This window comes from Triturus cristatus, chromosome 7 (assembly GCF_964204655.1).
Source record: "Triturus cristatus chromosome 7, aTriCri1.1, whole genome shotgun sequence".
NCBI lineage: Eukaryota > Metazoa > Chordata > Amphibia > Caudata > Salamandridae > Triturus > Triturus cristatus.
The window spans coordinates 1,125,273,433-1,125,300,177 of NC_140590.1; the positions used below are offsets into that span (position 1 = coordinate 1,125,273,433).

The 26,745-nt window shown below is 43.5% G+C and overlaps 1 long non-coding RNA gene across 2 annotated transcripts in view; it reads right to left on the reverse strand.

The window, feature by feature from the left end:
* The window catches only part of LOC146811206 (uncharacterized), a 101,778-nt gene that overhangs the window by 11,826 nt on the left and 63,207 nt on the right, over positions 1-26,745 (reverse strand). Inside the window, exons 1-3 of one of the 2 annotated variants that reach the window (XR_014965797.1) lie at positions 16,416-16,456; positions 15,676-15,708; positions 15,483-15,515 (exon numbers count right to left, since the gene is read on the reverse strand). This is a non-coding gene — a long non-coding RNA (uncharacterized LOC146811206). Of the gene's footprint in view, positions 1-15,482; positions 15,516-15,675; positions 15,709-16,415; positions 16,457-26,745 lie in introns of those variants that run through there. The other variant, XR_014965798.1, reaches the window with a different exon arrangement.

A 26,745-nucleotide genomic window follows, 5' to 3' on the forward strand; every position in this document is an offset into this window, starting at 1 on the left:
AATGTTTTCTTTCTTTAATTTTTCAGCAACTACTCAACGGTTCTACACCATTTAACAAAAAGGGCTCTTTCTGAACCAAGGACTAACTTTTCGCCAAATTTGGTGTAATTCTGTTTAGCAGTTTGGGCTCTAGCTTTGTCTAAAGTATCCTATGGAAATTTACATGGGGAAAACGTGTTTTGGGACCCCCTTTTTTCTGGGCCCCCACTTGAAGAATCACCCCAAAACTTTCAAGACAGGAGCTGACCGGAACGCTACACTAGTTTTGAAAAATTCGCAAAGCTTCGTGAAACGACGCAAAAGTTATTGGGGAAAAAAACGCTTTTTGAATAGCAACAAGGTCCTAATTATATATATATATAGTACTATAGTATTTATATGTATTACCTACTGGGGGACTGGGGGTCATCAGTAGGTAGTTATAGTTAAGACATAGAGCCTGATTATAAGTTTGGCTGTCTTACCACCATACTGCCACCGCTGCAGTCTCCTGTCCGCCGTATTAGGATGTTCTTGCTCGGCCAGCAGCTGTGTTTTTGATGGCAGGGAATATTCTTTTATATGTGTTGATGTATTTGGGTATATTTTGGTTGCACAAGTGTTAAATGTACACAAATGCATGACATATGAAAAAATACCTACTACCACTACTTTCCTATTGCTGGGGTCCGGATCATATGTGCCCAGTCCAGTCAATGGAAAAATACTGAAAAACTGACTTACCTGGACTTCGGCACCAACAGGGTCATTTTCTTTGGGGTCAAGATGCTGCTGTGAAAGGGAGCCCTGGAGGAAGGGAGCTGTGTGGGAGACTGAGGAGAAGAAAATGAAATGGGTGAGTATGCACCCCAATTCCTTCGATTCTGCCTACTCAAAGCAGGCAGTCTTCCTGCCATGGTCGGCTCGACAGAAAACCAACTCGTAATTCCGATGGTGGTGAGCTTGTCATAACCACCCTCTAACAGCTGCATTCACCCTACCGCCGGCAAGGCAGACGGTGAATGGCTGGTGGTGGCAGCGGTGCTCTGGCGGTCCTTTGTTCTACAAACCGCCAACATCTTAATATGGGGGGCAGACCGCCAACTAGGTAGCGGGGTTTCCGGTTTCAATGGCAGTTCCCTTACAGTCAAACTCAAAATGAGACCCTTAGTTTCCATAAGAAAAGCGCTTTTTGACTTGCCAATATATTTAGTGCCATTTGTGGAATATTCACGATTTGTTTTTAAAGTCCACCAGTGATTCTAGTTGGGTATGGTAAGTTTGGGGGTGATCTGTCAAGCGGAGGCTGAGAGAAAGTAGGGGTCACAAAAGTGCACTTCACATGTTAATAGGAATTTTGACCACGACTACAACCCAAACCACTGAACGGAATTACACCAACTTTGGCAGAAAGGTATCTCTTGGTCCATAAGGGGCCTTTTTGTTTTTTTGTGTAAATCTGTTCAGTAGATTAATTGAAAGGAAACCAAATTTGTATCTCTAGGGAAGCGACCGCTCAGCGAATCCCCCTATCTCATGCAGAGACCTGATTGGGTGCCACCACTTCCATCAGAAAGTGCCGGCAGCCATCTTAGGACTCGTAATTAGCCAAGTCCCAAGCAAAGAGCTTACAAAAAGAGAAGGGGCAGGGTAGGAATACCCATATACCCTAGGTCTGATGCTGGGGCCCGTCAGGAATAAATAACTTCATTTCTTTACATTTTTGCAGTGAAACTTGTGATAGATTCATGAATTCACAGGATAGCGCTCCGGGTGGGCCAGTTCCCGGTGGTTGGTGGCAATGCAAAATTAAAAGGAGGGGGGCAAATGGGGGCCTCCTCCTAAGGCTCTTTTGTGCCCCAGAGGCCACCACCTCCGCTGTTTTTTTTATATACAAGTACACTGGCTAGATGCAGCCCATGTGAGGGCTACTGTACGTGTATGCACCCCTTTTATTCTTCCATGTAGGCTGTTTGTTGTGCATATGAATATACTCCTTTCTCTCGCGTGAATGGCATCAGTGTGCGTACTTTGCTTGTAATCCTTTCTCAGAAAGGAAGTTTTAGCTGTGCTAGCCATTTTTTTTTTCCTCCCAAGTAAGTTGTTACTGTGTGTGCCCATGAATTCCTTTCTCTCTCACAAAATGAGGCTTCATATTACCTTCATTGCACTGACGCACAACGGTGATTGGCAGTGTAGCTAGGGACCCAGCATAGCCTCTCTTGCAGACCCATACTGTGAGGGAGCACACAGCCTGGGGACGGAGAAACAACATTTTTGGAAATAGTCTCTGATTGAGAACGGTGCCTCATCTCATGCTGTTACACCAGATAGCCTACAGGCTGAAGCTTCTGCCTCCAGATACAAAGAGGAGGATCTTGTGCTGTAAGGTAGGACATTTATCGCTTTTCTTTTCTGTGCTCCACCTTTATTACCACATAGACAAAGGCATGTTACAAGTTAAAATGCAAAAAGATAAAGAAGGGAACTCCTCTAAGAACAGTGCAGCCCACTGGAGTCTTTCAGAGGCAGGTAAGTGGGGTTGTAAAATTCTTTCCTATAGGCTTCACAAGGACCTTCCCAGAAAGACCAGTTTTTTGTTATTTGTTTCTTGGAGTCCTTAGTAAAAAATTGGTGATGGCACCACAGACATCCATACTTTGTTCATGTCCAGGAAACATTTCTTACTTTCACCAACTTCATTCAGACTGTCTAAGAATGCAGAGCCTGCTCATCTCCCATAAGACACCGACAGCTGAGGCTGCAGTCTGCAGTGTCCAGTGTCTAACTTTACTCCTCCCCCACCAAACTGTGCAAGTTAAGAGGGTTCCTGGGGCTCATAATAATGGTGCTTTTGAGATAGTGAAGCTCATTTACATTCAGCGCACATTACAGACTGAATGGTGTTTGGTGCCTTAGCAAAACGTTTTAGTATGACAAAACAGGTCACGTTCTATCACTTCAGAAGAGCAGAGATTATAGAATACTGGAGATAATAAATGGTGGGTAGCCGCAGCGCTTGCAAGATGTTTTATGGCCTTGAGGCACTGAACACAGAAGGTTTTATTGTCATCAATTTCAAATCTAGTCAGATCATTGGCTTCCGAACAAATAAATGCTTACTTGGCTTTTTGGGATTAGTCCTGCAACTGTAGATTGGACATGGGTTTGGACACCCAATCCGCAACCCAATGACATGCCTCCTGATCTAAGAAGGCTTCAGAAAAGTAGCCACTGCAAATGGCACGGGTGTTTGTGCTAATACAATGTATTCATCTGATTCTGTAAATGTTCTGCTTTGAGCTATATTTAGCAAAAGGGCATTTGTGTTGATGTCTAGTTTCCCAAATGAAAGATCGGAACATACACATAGTTTCAGTTTTTTGAGGCAGGATTAAAAGGAGACTATCTGGGGAATTGAAGGCTGTAACTCCACTACAGGTCAGGCGGGAGACGAGAATGGGCAGAGGCAGACTGCCCCTCCTAATGAGATTCAGGATGGCTGCCTTCATGACTGCAAATGGAATTGTCAGCGACAGGTAGGACACGCACTGCAGTGGGAGGGTTCCATCCAGCGGCTAAATTGTAAGAAACAATAGAAGTACAGACGTACTTTCACACAGGATGCTGTACAAACACACACCTACATGCCGTCGAAGCAAATTCACAAATATTTTCCTGCCTTTAAAATTGCCCATACCTGCAAAAACAGGAGGACTGTGACAGCTACTTTTCCTGATAAGGAAAGGGAAATTTCACTACATTTACATTTCAAATGTCTTCCAGGCTGCGCTTCAGAACCAGCATTTGTGTAGTGATGCCCCTCACAGCAGGGCAGTCTCCAGACTGGATTGCTCACAATAGAGGCACAAAGAGGTGTGGCAGCTCTGCACTGAAGTGTAATTAAGGTAGACAAATGCTTGGGGGTGTGGCCAGCCGAGCAGCAAGATAGACGCTCTTTGAGAGTCTCTGCTGGCCGCAAAATAATTCATCACAATCCTAATAAACTGGGAGCCTAAAACTGCTCTGGATGTGAAGCTTACATCAGCAACAAAGGCCGGAACCGGCTGCGGCACGTATAATTGAGGAGCGACTGCACAATTGTCTGTAATCAGAGCGCAACCCCCGACTGGCCTACGTACTCAGAAGAAATAGGCAGATGCGTTGCCGCTATGACGCCAAGGCGGGGCATGAATATCCTGTTGTAAAGATGACTGGGTGGGCGCAGGTGAGTGCCCACCCATGACAGCTGCAACTGTTATTGAAATAAGGCCGCTTAACAACTAACTGGCCCTGCCGGAGCCCAGGGGAGGCGTGTGGCCTACCTGAGGACGAGCAGTGACTACTGCGGAGAGACCCAGAGGTAGAGGCCTAATATCGCCAAATGACTAGGCGCCTACCTGTGTGCGCTTAATAGGCCGCAGACTGCATCTGAAGTCCGGTAAGGAGCGGCTGAGAGTGCCAGAGAGGTCCTGCGACCGTTTTTCACCAGACTGTGCGCGTTCACCGCGGCCGCCGCATTTGACTGCTGTTGCTCTGCATGTGTCCTAGGGCCCAGGTGGGAGGCTGCTCCCAATGTCAGCGAGCCCTGCTGTGGTCTCCCACCGGGCAGGAACGTTGAGTCTGCAGAGTGAGCCTCTGAAGGGAGAGTGGAGACAGCTGCTGAAATTTGGCCGCTAAACAACTGACCGGCCCTGGCGGAGTCCTGGGGAGGCACGTGGCCTGCCAGGGGACATGAAGTGACTCTTGCGGCGAGCCCTGGCGGTAGCGACCTAATTTCACCAAATGCTGATGCGGACTGGGTGCCTACCTGTGTGCGCTGAATAAGTCGAAGATTGCATCAGAGGTCCAGTAAGGAGCTGCTGAGAGTGCCAGTGAGGTCCTGGGACTGAATTCCACCGACGATACGCGCTCGCAGCAGTCACTGCATTTGACTGCTGCATGCGTCCTGGGGCCCGGGCAGGAGGCTGCTCTCACTGTCGGTAATCGCTGCTGTTGTCCCCTCGGGCGGGATCATTGTGACTGTTGGGTGCGCCGCCATGGGGAAGTGCATAAACTGCTGCTCTGTTGCCCCCGCCGGGCGTGTAGAGATACAGGAGTGAATATTGGGGCTGGGAGCAGGACGTGTCATATAGGCCCAAAGTGTGGATTTAAAACATCAACACTGCCAACACAGAAACAAGTAGTGACGTATTACAGAAGGCCCTAAATCAAGATCTGCCTGCAGGGGCCCGTAAAGGAATTGTCAAGTCATATTGGTCTGGAGAGGAGGCAGAATTGAGCGACACGAAGTCCTAAGCCCAATGTGGACATGCCTGAGATCTGCTCCCCTTCCTCCTGGCGCCATGAGAAAACATGATACCAAGCAAACAAAGCTAGCCTTTGAAAATAAAAGACTCACTCGCCAGTTGGATGCAGATACAGATGCGGAAACTGACCAGGGTGCTCAGAATGGGGCAGTGGGTGGAAACGAGGACCTTAGATCCCTACTTTTAGACATGAAATCTAGCCTAAAAACAATAGACAATAAACTCGATCTTCTTACCTCGGAAATGGATCAGGTCAAGAAACAAGTAGACTCCCATTAGACCCAATTAGACCTATCAGACACTCACGCAACGGAGGTGCACAAATTCCAACTTGAAGCCAAGGAACAGCTGCTTTCCATGGACAAACAACTTAATGTAATCAGAGTCAAGAATGATGATCTTGAAGCGAGATCTCACCGAAACAATCTACGTCTAATAGGCATTCCGGAAACTACGGCGATCTCCAAGATGGAAACATTTGCTATGAGACCTATTTGGCACAGAACACAGCCAGAGAACGAGGCATCATTGATTACAAGGGTAACAACATCTCCATGTTCCCGGACTTCAGCCTGGCGGTCCAGGCAGCCAGGAGGGAATTTGTGGCAGTTAAGCGTCTCCTGAAATAAGCAGAGATAACCCATGCTCTTCTGTACCCGGAAAAACTAAAAATATTGCACAAGGGTTCAGTGCACCATTTTAAAGACGCAAAATCATCCATGAAGTACGCAAAACATGTTGGGGGCCAGAAGAAAGTGACCAGAGCAGCTGTGGCTGCATCACCTGATGTCAGAATTAGTGATAATGACTGAATCGTGTAGCCTGGCGCCTATTGCTAAATTGTCACTAACTTGCTATAAATCTATTTCTGCTATTGCTCAGTTGCAAATATTTCTAAAATGTTAGAATAATGTATAGTCGGCCACTAGCCGGTACTGCCATTTACATTTTGCGTTATATTGCAGGTAGGCTCTCAAACACCTGTGTGGCCACCCCGCTACAATGCGGGGTTGTACGCTGGTGCATCTATGCCCCAAGGGAGATCTCCCATTGAAGTTTGCAGGGCCCTTGATTGGGGATCCTACTTTAGTTTAAAAGATGGGGGGGTCGTATACTCAACCTGTTTGTGGGGTTGTTGTTTGCGGAGGTAGGAATGGTAATGTTAATAAAGTTATACAGGACAGTAAGAAAATGATAATTAAATCTAGAGTAGGAATCCAGTAGAGGATAAATACAAGCTTGAATTTTACACTGGGTTCACCGTTTCATATACCACTAGGTCACATCAACAAGAATCGTTATTGTAACTACCCAGAGACAATAGGCACACTAGATTCTTCACCTAATGCTAAAGCCGCTCATCCATGACGACCCTTAATCTACTTACTTGGAACATCAGAGGAGTAAATAACCACCATAAAATCAGACTGGTACCCGCTTACTTGACAAGACACAACATAGATATATGCTTTATACAAGAAACGCACTTAAGCAGCATTACGCAAACTAAGCTAAATAACAAGTGCTGGAGCTCAATCAACTCTTCTATCTATTCTAACTTTGCTAGAGGGATGTCCATATTGATCCGACTTGGCAAATATTGGACACATACAGACCCAGAGGGCAGATATGTGGTCCTGGGTGGGAGGCTAGGTGCGACAAAAGTTACACTCACTGCTATATATGGCCCAAATGTTGCCTCACCAGATTTCTTTCAAACTGTGTGGGCTAAAATCACCCTGGTAGGACATGACACAGTCATATGGGGCAGAGACTTCAACGCTCTAATAGATAACCATATGGACAGGAGGGGAGGGGCTCGCAGACTACACCCAAGATCTAACGAGACACTTAACGCCTTAATAACAGAGGGACATTTATTCGATATTTGGAGACACAGGCATCCGGATACATCTAAGGGCACATGTATATCAGCACATGATAATACCTGGTCATGCTTAGACTACTGGTTGGTGTCACCAGACATAGCAGCTTGGACGACAGAGGTCAGACACCTATCCCGAACCTTGTCGGATCACGCTTCTGACTTGTTGCGACTGACCATGCCCGAGGGTCTCCCTAAGGTTAATAATTGGAGATTCCCTTCTCATGCGCTAACTGATACCATCTTCAGGGAACAAATCATAGGGGATATAGAAGATTATTTCGACACAAACGCAGGAACGGTGCAATCCCAAGCTACTTTATGGGAGGCCTTCAAGGCGGTTAAACGAGGGCAGTGTATTTCCAGACAGGGTGGGATATTAAAATCAATTAGGCTGACCCTCCAAAAACTAGAATCTAACATAAGAACGCTGGAACTACAGTATTACAGAACGGGAGAACTAAAACTCCAAGAGACATTAGGGAGCTAATTTCTGAATACGAAGCAGAGGCACCCAGAGAGGTGAAATTTTGGGGGAAATATGCACAGGCTAGATGATATGGCGAGGGAGACAGACCCAGTAAAACTCTAGCTCATATGCTGTGCCCACCTGGTAATGCTATGTTCAAATCCGAGATACTGGATGATAACCACATTGAGGTCAGAGGCCCGCAAAAATTTTAGACCAAGTTACAAAATTTGACATCACATTATATCACTCCTCCTCACGTACAATACCGGTGGAGGTGCTGACCTATTTAGATTCAATTGAGCTTCTGTGGTTGAGCAAGCGGCACTGGGCCTACCTGGATGAGCCTTACACTGTACAAGATGTAAAACAAGTAATAAACAGCCTGCCCTCGGATAAAGCCCCGGGGTCGGACAGCCTCACAGCTGCATTGTATAAAAACTACGTAGACCTGTTAGCCCCCCAGCTCCTGACGCTGTAAGGACAAGTGCAGGAAACTGGGATTCTACCCCCCACAATGAGAGAAGCAATCATATTATTACTACTCAAGCCAAGGAAACCGCCCAATAAAAGAGCCTCATATCACCCTCTAGCTTTAATTAATACCAATACCAAAATGTATGCTAAATTATTGGCAAACAGAATGCAGCCCCTACCTCCCTGGATCTTCAGTCCCGATCAATTGGGTTTCATCCCAGGTAGAGCTACAGAACACAATCTATGCACCTTTTTCGCAGTACTGCATTATTTAAATCCCCAAACACAAGCCTTGGTGGCGCTTTTAGATGCCACCAAGGCCTTTGACTCGCTAGAGTGGCAATATATTTTTACTATATTAGCAAGATTAGGATTTAGCCCAACATACATTAACCAGATCAAGTTACTGTATACAAGTCCCTCTGCTAGACTTAGATTAAATGGATTGGTCTCTTCGAAGATACCAATCGCCCGAGGTACACGACAGGGTTGCCCCTTGTCCCCCCTGTTGTTTGCAACCGCTATGGAGCAATTAGCTGTTAGATTGACACAGCACCACGAGGACAGGGGACTGGGTTTCTCCACCAGGGGAATCATCGTATCACTATACTCAGATGATATCACAATGTTTATTATTGACATGCAGACAATTTAAACCCAGTGCTGGGGAAAATCCTAAAATTTGGGGGACTAGCAGGTATACAAATAAATTGGACAAAGTCGGTTCTATTCACACTCACGAGAAACACCAAGCCCTGTCAAACGGAGTACCCTCTGAAATGGGCTGAAGGACCTGTTTGATATTTGGGAATATGGCTGAGCAGCGATATTCAAGAACGGTGTGTCATGAACTATGGCAGTGTAGTGATATGGCTAGAGGGCAAGAGAGTTACTTGGAATAGACTACCTTTGTCTTTGGCCGGCCGTATAGCAATATCTAAAATTGGTATTTTGCCTAAATTTTTATATCTATTTATAAATATTCCACTTACACTAACACAGACTTTCTTCAAGACACTTTGGTCCCTATTAACGTCATTGATCTGAGTTGGAAAACAAGCTTGGGTCTCATGTGAACTACTGATGCTTCCCTTGACACAGGGAGGGCTGAAGGCACCAACCATTCCGTCATATACATAGTGCACCCAAGCTCAGTTCCTCCATTATTGGGTCCACCCTGTACCGTTTCAGCCGAATTTTGCAGTTGAGCAAGATAAAGCTGCACCCACGCCACTATCAGTTGCTATATGCCAACCATATAGAAGACCACATAATTAGATTGACACAGTTGAGTCACTAAGATGGGGCTGGGAAGGACTGGGAAACTGAGCCAAATTAGAGGTCCTATATGCACCCTCTATACCGGTGCTGCATAACCGATGTATCCCCCCAGTGGAGGACGGGTAAGTGTGGTGCTGGGGTGTGGGCTAGGGGTAAACACACATTTGCAGATCTATATCCTGAGAATACATTTCGCCCCTTACTGGCAAAACAAGAATAGTTGTTTCTATATCATCGAATATACAAGGCCTGCCAACAAGCAAACACCACCTTCCTAAGGCCCCCACCTAAGCTACATGCACTTGAACATTTGCTGACTGGCCCAACTCCACTCAAACTTATCACAAGATGTTATAGCAACATGCAAAACACTGCTCTGGTACTGTTCCCAAAATCACTGATGGAATGGAACACTGAAATAAATCCTCCAAACTTGGAAGAGCAGTGGTAGTTCTGCTGCTCCCAACTACGTGTGCTCTCTCCCAATTACAGGCTAAAGCTAATACATTTTAAGTTCCTACATAGATTCTGTAGGACACCGATGGAGCTAAACTGCATGGGACTTAGGCCTGATGCTAGCTGTTGGAGATGCAGGGCTGAGCCAGCGTCTTTTCTGCATCTGGCCTGGACTTGCCCACCTGTAGCAAAATACTGGGTTGATATCTACGGCATGATTGGGGAATCAATAGGAACTCTGATAGACCCTACACCTTTCACAGGCTTACTGGGATACGTGAAATATACTCCGGTGAGCACACGGAAACTACATGCAATGCTCCTACTCCTGGCAAGGATACGAGTGGCTATGCACTGGGGGAAGACCAAGGCACCATCGATTAAAGCCTGGTTGCAGGACATTGCCTACTGCCAGACCCAACATGCCCTATATTGGGAACTTATGCCCCCTGCCTCAAGGCTAAAAGATATATTGGGTCCAATCCTGGAATGGATATGCACATAACAAACTGAAGATACTGATAGTACTGGTCCTGATATGGTGGAGTCAAGTACCTAAATTAACATTACTCTACACAAAAGGTCCTAAATAACAGTATACACAAATGTTGCTTTTGTTGTGATAGTTAAATAAAGCAAAATGTGTAGAAGCATAATCATATAGACATGTATAATGTAAAGTGCAATAAAACTCGCTGGCTCGATCTCTTCTTCGACTTTCTGTCCTGTAAGTTAGTTGTTCTGTTGTTGTAAAGTTGTATCACATGCAGGTCATCTACTGACATTGATCAATATGTATGTTATCATTGTATGTGCAACAATGTGAATAAACAAATGCAAAACAAACAAAAGGTAGACAAATGCTTGGTTTCACCTAATCAATCAATCAAGAAATATGCCAAGTGCACTACTCACCTGTGAGGTGCTGGGGGGAGGGGTGATGCTACTGCTCGAATAGCCAGGTCTTGAGTAGCCTCCTGAAGGTTAGTAGGTCTTGGGTCTGCCATAGGAGGATGGGGAGGGTGTTCCAGGTCTTGGCTTCGAGGTGGTAGAACGATCTGCCGCTGGTGGTCGCTCTTTGGATGCGGGGGACGGTGGTGAGGGCGATGTCGGCGGAGCGGAGCTGGCGGTTAGGGGTGTAGAAGGTGAGTCATCTGTTGAGGTGTGCTGGTCAGGTGTTGTGGAGTGCCTTGTGTGCGTGTGTGAGGAGCTTGAAGGTGATTCTCTTGTTGACAGGAAGCCAGTGCAGGTCTATCAGGTGGGGTGCAATGTGGAAGTGGCGAGGGATGTCGAGGATCAGGCGTGCAGAGGCGTTCTGTATGTGTTGTAGTCATTTCAGGAGTTTGGCCGAGGCTCCTGCGTAGAGGGTGTTTTTGTAGTCCAGCCTGCTGCTGACGAGGGCCTGGGTGACCGTTCTTCTTGTTTCGGGGGATCCACATGTAGAGCATGCAGACGGCGTTGAAGCAGGAGGATGAGACGGCGTTGACTTGCTTGGCCATGGAGAGTGTTGAGTCGAGGATAAACCCCAGGTTGCGTGCCTGGTCGGTGGGTCTTGGTGCTACTCCCAGTGCGGTCAGCCACCAGGAGTCGTCCCAGGCTGAGGGGGTGGGGCCGAGGATGAGGACCTCCATTTTGTCTGAGTTCAGCTTCAGGGCCCCATTCAACCTGCAGCTCCACCCCTACTCACCAACAGCATCTTAAAAAAGGACAGTGCTTCAGAAGTTTAACCAGCAGCCATTTGCTAACAAAAGTGTTCATTAAATTTGTAAAGGGAGCCGTTACATCTCCCCCTCACTCATACCAGTATTTGCATTCCCTGCCCTCCAGCCATTGTAATGCAGGTAATACACTTCCACTCTTTGGGAAGCTATTCTCATCTTCCATCTCGTGCCAATGCAAACCAGAGGTATTTAAATGTTTCCAACTCTGCTGTATAATTAATACTCTGATTCGAACCTGTGGATGAAAGGCAGGATGTATTTTTCAATGTGTACATTATTTCCAAGGTATTTTCTCGAAATATGCATCCAGCCATTATCTTTCACTTTTCAATTTCAGCCCTTGAGCTCATAAACTGACCTGGCTGGATCATTTGTCTAGCAGTAGTGTAGCAACAAAGAGATGGTTTTACCTGCTTCTAGTACCTATTAAAAATTTCTGATATAGCACAATCTTCACAAGTAAATAATGTTGCTTCTTTATACATCCTTGCATCCTCAAACAGCATGCTGTCTCAAAAATATTCACTACAGTCCTTAAATCCGGCATTTAAAAACTTCCTTCGATTAAAATTCTGTTTGCCGCCTCTCCTTTTTTCTTCTCTCTTTCAAATGTCTCTCTTCATCCCTTCCAGGCTCTGCATGCCTCCTCTGCCTGAGGACAACCTACTATGACAAATGCATGTTTGACTATTCTCTATTTCATCAAATTTCTCCCAACTCATTTACAAGATCACAATCTTCCCTCCTTCTGCTGAAAGTCATACCTCTGCAACCTAATCATAATTAATCTCTTCTAACTCCTGCATTTAATCCCATCAACCATGTGCCACCGACCTATACAGCCACTCACACACATACTCTCAAATGTTACAGGATACTGTTAGGAAATACATTTTTTTTTAAACCTTTGAAATTCAGTTGAAAAACAATGTTTACAGGGACATTATGGATAGGAAATAAAATGTAACAATCCTTCAAAATTCACTTATAAAATCAAAGATTACAGTGTTGTTATAGTTAGGAAATAGAATTTAAAAAACCTTAGAAATTCAGTAAAAGAAAAATGCTACTGGGACTTTATAGTTAGACTCAGATGTTACACGCAAAAAACCATGGATATTCAGCATTTATATTTACCTGAGCTAACTATAACTTATGCCCCCGCACTGCACTTCTTATGATCTCGCCTAGTACATCACTCATGACATGATCAGTGACATCACTGATGACATCTCAAATGACATCACTGCTGGCATCATCTAGTATGTGTAAGTGTTTTGTTAACATTTCTGATACTTAAAGATAAATACTAATCTACCCTATACGTTAAATTACTATACTCGCTCTACTACTGATGAGTAATAATATTTCTAAAGTGTCATCTGAGTGGCTGTGTGACTGTATCACTGTGTGAGTGGATGTCTGAGTGGCTCTATAGGCATGTGAGTGGGTGTGTACCTGACTGCATGGCTCTGTCAGTTGATGTGTGAGTGGTATCCATTGTTGTTTTAAAATATGTTCCTACAGTGATGGTAAATTTCCTAGGGTGTCCTTATGAGAGAAAAAGGAATAATTCCCTTGCTTGCGCTTACTTATCTAGAGCAAAAAACGTTTTTTCTAAACTTATCTTAATTTATTAAAAATGATTTTATTGTCACAGAAATCTTTCTATAATCTTAGAAAGTCTAGTCATAATACAATTTCATCATAAACAAACATGTTAAAAACACAATCAACATTAAAAACATCCATAAAATTCCAAAATTTACACAATTACAGACATCCAAGAATGATGACCAGCATCATGGAGACAAACATGAAAGTAAGACACCATTTATGTTCTTTACTGCTACACATCCATTGGACTCAGCAATACAGAAAATAATATTTTCAATTATATGCTCGTTATTCTGTGCTGGTTATGGGATTGTGTTTCCAAAGATGTTGGCGTCGACGCGTTTCGATGGCTTTTATACTGATACTGCCATCTTTATCAAGACAGAAAATGTGGTTGTCTCCTATTTTCTTACGTTGCTATCCCTTATTATAATTAGGGAGTCGGGTATAATTTACATAGGCGTGACCGGTGGTATTCTCCAATTGAACCGCGATCTCCCGATAGTTCTGAAGATCTAGAAAGACGTATCAGTCTGTATTGTTACGTTCTCGCTTTAGATGTAGCTCCAACCAATCGTTTCTAATCTTTTTCCTTTAACTGTGATTCGTGATACCGAGTGGAAATACCAACTCGACGCCCAACCGCTCGAGGCTTATTGTCCTCCTTGAGACTCCGGTGGGTCTTAATGTTGCATCCGACGTGGTCCAGTTGCGGTCTTCGTGTCTGATTCGAAAGATTACCCTTATGAGAGAAACAGTTGAAACACAGCGGCCTCAGCCACGTCTGTTCTGACATTGCAAGCCCTACCATGCTTGCCTTAACCACACATATGCCTTGACAGCGCATATGCCTTAACCACGCATATGTGTCGTCAAGTTGCTGGCTAGCTGGCCGAAGAGCAGGAAGCAGGAAGAGGAAGGATTGCAAGGCGGTGAGGTAAGTGGGGTTTTGGTGTGGGGGTAGTTTGTAGGGGATGGGGGTAGTTATGGGGGCTAGGATAGTTTTGGGGGCTTGGGGGTCTGGTAGTTTTCACGGCTGGGGGTCATGAGTTTTAGGGCTCAGGGTAGGGGACAGAAAAGGGAATGTTTATAGGCTGGGGGGCCGTTGGGCTGGTGCAGGGGGCAGGCGGGGGTAGGTTTAAGGTGGTAGGACTGGTTTTAGGGCTCAGGGAGGGTGGCTGGTTTTGGAGTACTTTTTAGGAGGCTGGGTTTTAGGGCTCAGGCCAGGGGACAGGAAAGGGGCAGTTTACAGTTCGAGGGGGCAGTTGGGCAAGGGGCAGGGGGAGGTGGGGAAGGTGTAAGAGGGTGGGGATGTTTTTAGGGCTCAAGGAGGGGGCTGAAGTTGAAGTAGTATTTTGAGGGATGGGGGTTGGATTTTAAGAATCAGGATAGACATCAGGGTAGTTCATATGCCTGGGATGGATAGATTAGACGGTAGGGGGCAATTTTTAGGGATTAGGGCAGAGGGGCAGGAGTGTGATCTTTACCACACATGTCCCTCTACCAGTCATGTATTTACCATAAAATTGCGTGGTTAAGGCATGCGTGGTAAAGGCATGTGTCGTAAAGACACGGTCATGGTAAAGAGCGCGTGGTAAGGCATGAGTTGTATAGGCATGCGATGTTCCATCACACAAACCTCATATGGACACTTTTTCCTAAAGACTGGTACACCAATGCAATTTCCCTTTCCGGGAAACTGGTTTTAGACATCTGTTTGCATCCCTTACTAGCAGGTGTGATCTCCACCTACCAGTATGAAATCATTACCTCTTATCCCATGCTCTTCTGCCTTTAATATCGTATTACTCTTTTCAACTGATTGGCTCACTAAGAGAATTGACATAGATACAGGAATGGGATGACACAGTGTGCATATATATGTACGGTATAGTCACACCTTTAGCTATGAACTTGAGCAGCAGCTTATTGATCTGCCATTAAGTGGTCTCAATACTCCTGAACTTGAAACACGGAAACTTTGACTTTAACTAAAATCACAGGAATCACCACTAATGTAGTTTTATCTTTTTAATTTAGTAAACAAACACTGTTGTATTTAAACCACTATCCTTGTCACCAAACAGAGCTGATTTTTTGTAAAAGGGATGGTGACATCTTCTAAAACTAGTGGATAAAATGTCATGTAACAACCAAGAGTCGTGAAGCCCTATCTCAATGGAAATATGCTATCAACAGCCCTTACTCATAATTTTTGTACAATGAAAAGACATGAGTAATATAAATGTATAATTTATATGATATAGATGTATATATATTTTCCTTACTGTAGCTCCGGCTCCTATGTTCGTAACACCTTTCTAGAGGACAAATAGAGGACAGCATTAGTAGAGAGGAAGGTGTAATACTATAAAATATGATTCATTTATAGATCAAAAGCAATCCATATGTGAGACCAACAGTTTTCAGCAGGAGTTCCCCTTCACACTTCAACGATATAGAATCAGAGCTAAAGCTTACCACAAGTCCGGTTAGTGCATTTCCAATACCGCCCTGGGGAACAAATACACATCAGGTTAGCAGGGAATGAGACACATTGTTAAGTCTTCTGCAGACAATATATGTTGGCGGGACTTTAGCAGTGACATACCTATCAAAGGTGCAGCAGACAGTAAGGTTGGGGTGGGGTATCTTCAGATTTCCTAACAATCATGCTGGCATATCTTGTTAAAATACATTATGAGAAGCAGAACAGGGGGGCTTCAGAGCCAATGGAAAGAGAGCATTTTTAGGTGTACTTAAAACACAATAGTTTTCAAACTAACCAAGTTTTAGGGCAGAGACTAGAGACAGAGAGAGGGAGAATGTCAGCGTGTGTTTGTCAGTGTGGGCATGTAAAGATCCAGGCTTAAATTTGACAGTGACTTCACCATACCAGACTGAAAGCATCTATACCCAATTATATACTACAAATACACCCCCCTCCTCCCCCCAAAGCTCCGCCCCTGGCAGCAGGTCCAAAGGATACTGAAAATGGTGAACAGTAGCAGCAGCATAGATTGTGACATAAATCTAAATATGATGTTTATATTGGTGAGGTGTAACCGGCCTATTCTGCAGGGAAAAGTGAAAACAGCAATACTGGGAGGAAGGGGTGGAATATTGTAAAACATGATTGCATTATCAGTCAGAATCAATCAAATGGGGCTATCTGTTTCTTGCAGGCTCCCTCGCCTGTGCTCATTCAAGGTAATGTTTACCGCAACTCCACCTAACACATTAGCAGCACCACCCTGCAAGACAAAATAAAGAATAACTGAGCAGATGGCTGATACACTGTAATATCTGCTATCGGGAATTGGTTTGGGAGGGACTTTGGCAGAGGAATAGACATCAATGGGACAGCAGTTGCAGTGGCTTAAGGGGCCCAATGCATCTCAGACATGATTGTTTTTACTAAACAATTGAGATTTTGGGGTTTGATTTCAATCCTTGCATGTGGGCCTATGGCACCCTTTCTGCACCACTGGAATTTGGTATCTTATGGGCCCACACATGCATGTTGTGTTGCAGTAGAGTCAACTTTTCAGTTATTGTATTTATGATGAAGAACAGTAGTGGCAGGGTAGATTGTGACACACTTCAAAACTTGCAACAGAGGAGGAAACTGACCTCACGGAAACTGAGCAGCACTTCACAACCCTGGGGTATACACTGGTGGAGAGAGAATTGGCTAGAGGATGGGGGGGGTAAACCCACCAAGCGTCACCATGTGGGCTAACGAGATGGACAGATGCATGCTAGCGGAGACCGCAGTTTTGAAGGCTCGGGGATGGCCCAAGAAGTGGGATAGGAAATGGTCGCATTGGAATGCATACCGAGGGAATCCATGTGTATCGCCTACTGTCGAAATGGAAATGAATAAGCAGTCGGAAAGGGGGGGGGTATGACATGTACTGAGAATTAATGACTGTCCCTTATTGTGTCTATTTATCCTGGTTCTGTCGTTCTTTTATGTATGCATGGCTGCAACTAAAATCCAATAAAAATAAGTTTAAAAAAAAAAACATGCAACAGATATGGTCAAATACAACTCAAGCATGGAAATATAATTTCTTCAAAATAATCCCTAATGCACCTATAGAATATGATTTAAATTTGTACCACGATTCCGGTGAGCAAATGCTCCGCACCACCCTGGAGGAGGTAAAAAAGTCTGAATTAGAAGGGAGAACAAAACCTGTGTTGCAAAATTTTATTAAGTGCTGTAAGGTGGTCTGTCCTGTGAGAATCATATGTAGCAATGAGCATTTGTTTCACTGTGATTAACACTACTCTATTAATTACCACAGAAAAATGACCGGAAAACAATTTTAGCAGAGAAGAATGTTGCTCACTTCAAAACATGAAGGATGGCCACCTCTCAAGGCTCAGATGGAATTGTTGTTGCACTGGCATAATTAGCAAAATTTCATGTCATTTTTTATACCCAAATGTGAACTATTATGCCACATTGCATGATTACATGTTGTTAGGAAAATTTTGCCATTTGTGATAAATTTGGTTACTGTGAATGTGCAGGAAGAAAGCGAATGGCATAATGAGAGCAGTCTTTGTTTGCAGATTTTTGCACCATTTAATTTCCATCAGAGCAGAATGCATATTCCACTGATCTATGAACATATTTTAAATCAAAGTTGCACCCACCTGCTAAAGTTCAAACGCCACCCTTTGCAAGTAACATATCAGCATTGACAAAGTGAGAGTGACAAATTGCGAAACCTATCAGGAGATAGATACCATGTAAATGACAAGAGTGGGGTTTCTATATATTCAGCAGTGGTATTTACCCCTCTCTATGATCTTGGCCCCATTATGGAGGCCTGTTTGCAGGTTCAGGTATTTCTGTGAATGTGACACTTGAATGTGGACAAACCGTCATTTATGAGTAAAAATATTCACTTGTACTCACGCATGGGGTTGCGCATACTTAAATTCCTCCAGTGAGGCAGAATGTCCTGTAGGAATAACTCTGCTCATTAAGAAATGTTATGGTTCATCAAGGCCAAGGAGTTTCTACCAAATGAATGTCCTTGAAGCGTTGTGAGTACTCACAAACGTTTGGCAGGCACGTTCCCATTAGGAGATTTCTGATTGAAAACCACTGTTCCACATGAAAAGTTGCAACTATTCTTTATATGTGAAAGTTTATGCAGGTGATTCATCGTGAGACTTTTCAGTCGCAGGTTCATGAAGCAGGGCTAACATTCTATGGCCCGACTACATGGGAGCAGATTTGCTACATTGACATTATATTATCTGTAAATAATTTCTTTTCTGAACGTAAATTCACATTTTGCAAAGAACAAAGGTGAGTTTTCAATGAAGAGGAATGTATTACACATCCATGCTCAACATAGGACTGCAAATACATATCTGAAAGGGGCATGTTCAAATGTCAGGATATGAAGGCAACTCGTAGCCATAAACATACAAATGTATATTCGATACCTTGATGAATTCGGCGATTCTGACCATCACACACTTTTACATAAATGTGTAATGTTATAAGAAAAGTTAAGGGTTGTGTTTTCTAAATTTAAGTCTTAATACAAGTGCTAGGACTGGACCAAAATGACCACATTATTGTCTGTTTAATTATTCCCTCACAAGCAGAATGCCCATACTGAATAATATGTAATGCAAAAGGTTGAGACTAATACAATGTTTTGCAAAAGCATGCAGTTTAATGCACTTTACATAATGGACTTTAAATAATAATGAAATCCGTATACAAGCATCAAAAAGAATGATGTGACTTCTAGACTTTTGTTCCCAGTAGTGATGTGCGCATAACAGAGGACTTTGGGCCTAATTTAGAATTTGGCAAATGGGATAGTCTGTCACAAATGTGACCGATATCTTGCCTACCATATTACAAATGCCATTGAACATGCTGTACGATAGCCGACTGATAAGGGAGTCCCTTCGGGATCTCCGGGTCTCTGGATCATCGTTCTGGCATGGATCACAAATGACCTCTCTAGCCCGCAGGATGCTGTACTTAGAGCTTTTGATGGTATCTGTAGACAGATAGCTTGTGATTTAACCGTTAATACCAAACAAAGAGCTTACGAGGTATAAAATCGTTTGATGACAAATGTTCGCGTGCTCACCGCTCCCTTACTTTAGCACTGAAAAGTTTACCCCGTGATAGGGAAACCCAAATTTTTGGCGAGAATCCTGGCAAACGTCTTTAATACCTCTGGTTTATTAGGGTTCCCTGTATCATAGTCCCAATCGATCATTATACCGATCTTTAAAAAGGGTCAGAGAGGGGATCCGCGGTATTATAGACCAATATCCCTGATCGACTCTTCTGTTACAATACTAGGAAAAGTGATTATAACAAAAATGTTGCCAGTGGCATCCATCAGGGGTGTATTCTGGAGCCCCTGCTTTTTACACTTTATATTAACGACCTGGACAAGTCATTATTGGCAGCGTCCCTGGATATCTCGCGTGTAGGAGACTGTCCTATCCCGGTTCTCCTATATGCGGATGACGCTGTCCTTTTAGCACGTACTGCGGTGAGCCTCCAGCGGCACTTAGACGCCTTTGGGGCCCACATGCAGTTGTTGGATTTGGTAGTAAATATCGGAAAGTCTCACATTATATTATCTGGTCTTAGAGCAAGAAAATCTAAATCTTTTTATTGTAATGGGCTGGAAGTGACTGCGGTCTCTTCTTTTACTTACTTAGGGGTTGTTTTTGATGATAGGTCTTGGATACCCCAACAGAAAATGAAAAAGAATGCAGTCATCCGATCTTCTTTAGGTCTATTAGGGTTTGCACAGCGGTTGGGGGCCCGACCCATTGAGAGTATATTAAAATGTATAGACCAAAGTGCCTGGCGATTGCGGACTATGGCTCCTCTATATGGGGTTTTAAAGAGCAGGCTGGTATTCAAACAGCAGAAAATAAATTTCTACATAGCCTTTTGTCTCTACCACAATCTACCCCAACCTTCTCTATACACCAGGAATTGGGGATAGGTTACATTTCTGATACAGCCCCGTTGCTCTGCTGGCTCAAAACCTGGTTAAACCCTGAATTGACCCTGAATCACCAGATCTTATGAGACTGTGTTAAATTAGATAACTCCAATAAGATTAAGTGGCTGTCTTATGTTAAATGTATGCTGACTAAAATAGGGCGGCCAGAGCTATTTGAAGTCCCTGAAAAGATCCGGAAGGAGGATGTGTTGTGGGTGAAAACAAATTTTAAGAACCTATTGTCTTTGGAGCGGGAAGAATATGAGTTACGTAAACCCTTAGTTAGGGCCCATTTTTTAACAAAAACTAATATCCTTATTGAACCTTATCTGGTAACAGTAAATAAGCCCTTCCATCATTGGCTCCTAACTAGGTTCTGTTTTAATTTGGTTCTTTTTTTATTAGGAGACTTCCAGGAGTGGTGTAAACCTAAGAATGCAGACCCTTGTCAACGTGACAATTATTCCCCCCAGGATACTCTTCATTTTATGATGTTTAGTCATTTTTACATTGATATTCGCATGAAGTATTTAATCCCCATCCTGAGAGGAAGGGGTTTTCTGCAGGTCAGACCAGCGCTACTTTATCTGCAGACATTGAGCAATCCCTGGGATAATTTTAACATTGCGTGCTTTTTGGTTGCTGCTGTGAGGCTTAAGAGAAATATAAAAAAACACTGTTGAATACTGTCTAAATTCTTTTGTTATTATATATGCAAATCAAAAAGTTTGAGATTTTTGGATACAATGAATTTTATAAGAGTGATTGTTTTATGTATTTTGTCTGAATGTTTGTATTTATTGTCCGTGTATGTTGTGTATTGTACTTTTATGATTTTAATTAATCGAATAAAGTGGATTGACTTGACTTGCCTTAAAACTATAAGCAGGGACAGTATAAAAAATGTGTATAAGCCCTGGTGAGGGAAAAACTGTCAATTTTGTTTTTCCCCCATTGTAGATAATTAGCGCCATAGGCTAACAGTGGAATATTTCATTCATGTCAAAGACTTAAAATGATAGTTATGATAATTCCAACAAGTTGTCACTATTAGATTTATAATAACTATAACAGAAAAGAAGTTGTAGATCTTACTTTTCTGTAAGCCAGAGTTCAGCCTTTCAGCTGCCCTCTCCTAATTGGCCAGCCTCGGCTAGGCTGAGCTAAGCGGTCTTAATGAGGTGCTAATTAGACAGCTAGAGAGGCAATGAATTTCCTGTGGGAGGAGATCTACAGCTGGAAGGGGAGTGTTATGGAATATTAGTCACGCCATTGGGTTGGCTTAGCTTAATCAAACCTCCAAGGAGAGACTTTCTCCATCTTGGATTTTGGAAGAATAGTGCTTTGTGGGGCAAGAATATGCCACACTTTGGAAAAAGTGGTCATACCTGAAGGTAGTGCCTGCTTCACATTGGTCAGGGGTACCCCCCTGCTTGACGCCCAGGAACACTGCATAAATATGGAAGAGTTGCCAAGCAAATCAGATCTGCTGCCTGAAACTACAAAGAGAAGAAGGGCTGCTCTGCTAGAAACCTGATCTGCACCCGAAAATGCTGCACTCTGAAGGATTGCACCTGCTGCAAATTCTGGTTCTGCAGCTCCAACTGCTTTGCATTGCTTCAAGAAGGATTAAGGAGTGAACTTCTGACAAGCTACGGGTCAACTGAGCCCACCTGCATCATCTCCATCAAGAAGTCCCCTTCCTGTAGTATGTACAGTGGACTTTTAAGGATTTGACCAGTTGCATTGTGGGAATTGAAGTGCCAACATCCCAAAGACCATCTCAGAGATTCTAGACCCCTGAATTGGTGGTGTGGACACTTTGAACCCCCAAGGAGACCTTCCGGAAGAAGTTACAGAAGTTGGTAGCAGCTTTTGTAAAATGCCTCATAGGCTGACCAGGCACATACTGGGAGATGTTGTCCCAGATCCCAAGAGGAAAACAGGGGCGCTGTGCCCTTGCCTGGTTCTGTGGACCGCTTTCCTCAATCAAGAAACACTTCTGCAAGGAAGTGTAAAGTTCTGTAGTCTTTGCCACAACCAGCACAACCTTTTTTAACCCTTTGCGCACTATTAGCTTCTAAGCGCTAGTTTAACTTTTTATCTTTAAAAATTCACATCTCTCGTTCCCTACATTGGATTTATGTTAGTTTGGTGTCTATTAGTTCAGAACAATATAGTAAATCTTGTAGAATGTGTGTTGGATTTTTCTTGTGTGTTGAGTCTTACTTATTTAATAAATTGGTGCTTTTAAATGCTTTGCACACCTGCCTCGTAAGTTAAGCCTGCCTACACGTCGCCAGCTACCAAGGGTTGAGCAAGGGATTCATTTATTGGGACCCTGATTGTGTTTTTTCTGCCTTATTACTAGAGGTAACTCACTACTCATCACTACAAATAAACCACTTTCGAACAGATGAACCCTCTGTGCACTTTTCCACTGCTAACCAGAGCTAAAGTGATTGTACTCACTCTCCTAAAACATGGTTAAATTGGCTTATACCCAATTGGCATATTTAATTTACATGTAAGTACCTTGCAGAGTGGTATACCAAATATCCAGTACCTGTAAATTAAATGCTACCAGTGCTCCTGCAGCACATATTGTGTCACCCAATAAACAAACATTTGGAAAGATGTCCAAGGCCTGCCACTGCAGCCTGAATGCAGTTTTGAACTGCCGTGTCAACTTGACAATAAATCCCCCTTGCCAAGCCTTGAACACACCTTTATGTAGCCCATAGTGGAGGGTGGCATGCAATTTAAAGCTCGGACATGCACGATTAAGTTTTACATGTCATGGTACCCATAGGTCATGTTGTACCTGTATCCTGCCTCGGGTCGAATGACAGGGTATAACTGGCTGTTAGAATTTATGAATTCCTCCCAGACAGTCACACAATAGATTACATGTACCTCAAGGGTCCATCCATTGGCAGGAAGGGCAGCGGGGCTGAGCCCAGCCCCTCTTGCAGATGAATGTGGTATGCTGTACCTCCACTCAAAGGTCCTAATAACCCTACATTGACACTGCAGCCAGTTTGAAGCTAAGACAGGGGAGTCAGCAAACTCCATGCATCTACAAGCTTCTACCACCTTTCAGAACCAGGGCACCAGGGTATAAAAGTAGGACCTCAGACACCAACTCTTTAGTACACTTCCGTACCTGTGGATACTCTGCCAGGAGAAAGGACTGCTGTGCTGCTGAAAGGACTGTCACTGTGCTGGACTGCTGACCTGCTGCTGTCTTGCTGGTTTGCTGCCTTTCTGCCCAGTTCCCTCTTGCCTGGGGTAGAGGACTGGCCTTGAACCTAGGACCACTAGAGTGTCTCTAAAGGGCTAGTTTGCTGGCCTCCTGATCTGAGCCTCAGGGATAAAAATGCCCCCCACCGTCTTGAAGCCACATCTTTACCCACCCTAAATGAGTCTTTAAACCCCAAGAGGTGCCAAACCAGTCCTGGCCCCTTGGTTGTGGTGCTAAACGTGCCCAGGTAGCCAAAATCCAAAGCTGGGAACTTAAAACTGCTCTAAGAACCAGGAAGAGACCAGTACCATCCTGCTTGCAAATCTGCCCATGGTGTATCATCGGTCAGATTGACTTTTTGGCTTCTACCGCTAAATTCTGCTCCACAGCAGCAAATTTGTTTCAGCAGTCTTTTGCCAAAGGAGTACCTGGCCGGTGGGATTGTCTTCGACTACAACCCTCTGTGTTGTCCCGCTGGATATTTTTGACTTATATTTCAGCGACTAATTTCTAAAGTTGAAATCTTTACTGCGGCTGTGACCCAAGTTTATCCGAAGACAGCGCTCCCTTCTTGAACACCTCCTGCAGCCTTACACAGCTGAAATTTACCTTCTCAGCTAATGCTTTTCAGAAATATTTCTAAGTCTGAAGGTAAGTGCTGCCTGGGTCAAATCCACTTCTTGTATCCGAACTGCCCTCAATCACAATTGGACATATTTTTGGACTTTGACCCTGTCTTGCAAGACTAGATGTCCACGTTTGGCACCTTGATCTCTTAGGCACTAGTTTTAATAAAAAAAGGGAAGGTGAAACAAAGTTAGTCTACTCTCAAGAACTCTTTGTTTTTCTTATATCCGTGGTGAAGGTTAATGAATCTGCACAGAGCTGTTTTCCAAATTTCAAGCTGATGTGTCAAATGACATAAACATTTTTTGAAGATGAATGCTCTTTAGACCCCTCTTACACTTTTGGATGAGAACAGGCCGTGCACACAAGGATCTCAGCTGAATTAGCTGGGATGAAATGTTTGATGGCAAGACAGAGTGACATGTGCCTCTATTATGAGTGTGATAGATGTAGACACACAGCCATGTAGACAGGCCTTTTGTGCCAAGAGGTCCCTGAACACAGTCGAAAGACAAGTTAAATTGTGATGGGTAGGCGGAGATGTGTAGTACCAGGCTAAAATCCAGGACATGTGCAAAGACCCTGTTTTGACTAGCTAAAGGCCATGGTCTTCTGGTTTGTGTGGGATGAGACTGGGTGTGTAGATGATAAATGAAACAAGCTTTTACTGAAAAATACGTTGTTAAATGATAGTTATGGTTAAGTACTTATAAAACAAAAAACAATTACTTAAAAACACAACTTCACTTAATAACTTCAATATAAGGTTAGATGTGGGCTATATAGATAATTTTGCAAAACTTTCATAAAATTGTGACATTTCATGCATTTACTCACCAGTGTGTTTTGGGAAAATATACACCAGGGACAAATCTCTGGTTGATGCAAGATGTGGAAAGGCAAACGAGAAAATGTCTTCCACAACCAGGGTTGGCTCCTCCATTAAGGCGGAGGAGAGTCGCACCGCTAATTGAAATGCCCCGCCCATGCTCCAGAGATAAAAAATAAAACGGTACTACAGTTAATGTATTACCATTCTATTTTTCAATAACCCCATCCCGAACCGAGCGTCAGGACAGGGCGGGGCAGGTGCTGACTGGCAGCAGCAGAAAGAAGTCATGAGCAGGGCACTTATGTTTAAAAATGCGCATATCCCTTTGGCCGGGCGTTTTGCGACAGCCAGCCAGACATGCGCACTTTAAACCTCTCAAACCAGCTGTCTTGGACAGCTGAGTTGAGACCGAGCACAGGCCTCCAGTGCTCTTCAGAGCACTGAGAGAGCCTGCTCCAACCAATCATGGCGCTGTTCACGTTCTGCCTGAAAGCAGTGCCAGGATTGGTTAGGAGAGTTGCATGGAACCTCCGCTGGAGGAATGAAGGACATCGGACAAAAGCGTGGAAGTGCCACAGGGTACGTTTTCTTTTCTTTTCTGTTTTTAATGTTTTGATGTTAATGTTTTGAATTTAATTGCCAACATGCACTACATTACAGTTTTAAAGTTATGATAATGTACTGTGTGTCGGCAATTTAGTTCATGTAATGTGCCTGCATTCACTGGCACCCACCTCCCATTTGCCCAGCTTACCAGTAGGTGGCAGCAGCCAGTGTCCACAACACAAGCTCAACCCAGTCTGTCATAGGTGAAAAGCACATAAACTGAAACACAAGCCACATTTTGTAATGTTCTGATAAGGTAAAATGTAAGTTCTCTGTGAGTATTTATTTCTGGGCTTTTGAAGGAGCAATAAAGTTTGGTTTTAACTCTAAAATACATACATTTGCCAGTTATATTGAGCATCACCGCATTAGCCAATCCCCGCTTAGAATATTACAGATGATATCACAAATGACAGCATTAATTACATTACTGTTTGCATCATATATTACTTACTAATGCTGGATGCGAAATTCAGCATTTCTTGGCACACCAATTTAAACAGTTTGGAGTTCCAAAACTGTAGTGCTGAACTGAATTGAGTAAGAATGGAATGCCTCTCTTTTAACATGCAGCTGGACTAGGTGGAAAGTAATGTACATGTATCACCCCATTTTGTTTATTCTGGGACTCAGTGATGGGAATAGCCAAAATCTCTATCGCCATTACCATGCATGTGGACACACTTGTGTTTTTTTATGTATACATGCACACATATCTAAATATGTAACTAACGCTTCTATCCTCTACAAATATATGCCCCATTCTGTATTTGAATAGAAACACAATTGTGTTTTTAAAGAAGAAATGGAAATACATGCTTCACAAACTGAATAAAAAAAATGTGAATATACTTTACTAAAAGCTGAGGAACAACATTCCTATACTTTTTAATCATTTACAGTTAATTAAATTTACATTCTTATCGCTCTTGGCTTGCACTGAACTACAAAATCAGAGTCGCACCACCAACTGAAGTCAAATCACAGACAAAAGGGTTCATTAGAAACCCCAAATCACACTATGAGCAGTTTCCTTAGGTTGTTCAGTTTGATTACAACGGAGCACTAAATATGAAGGAAGACGTGGCCTCAGGAACCGAAGATGATGACATCCTAAAAATGGCATCTTTGCCCTGCCTCTTTCTGTTTTTCTAGAAATAATTAAAGGGAGTAAACTTTGAAACCATGGTACGGCACGCAGCCATTTCGTACTGCAGCATACATTA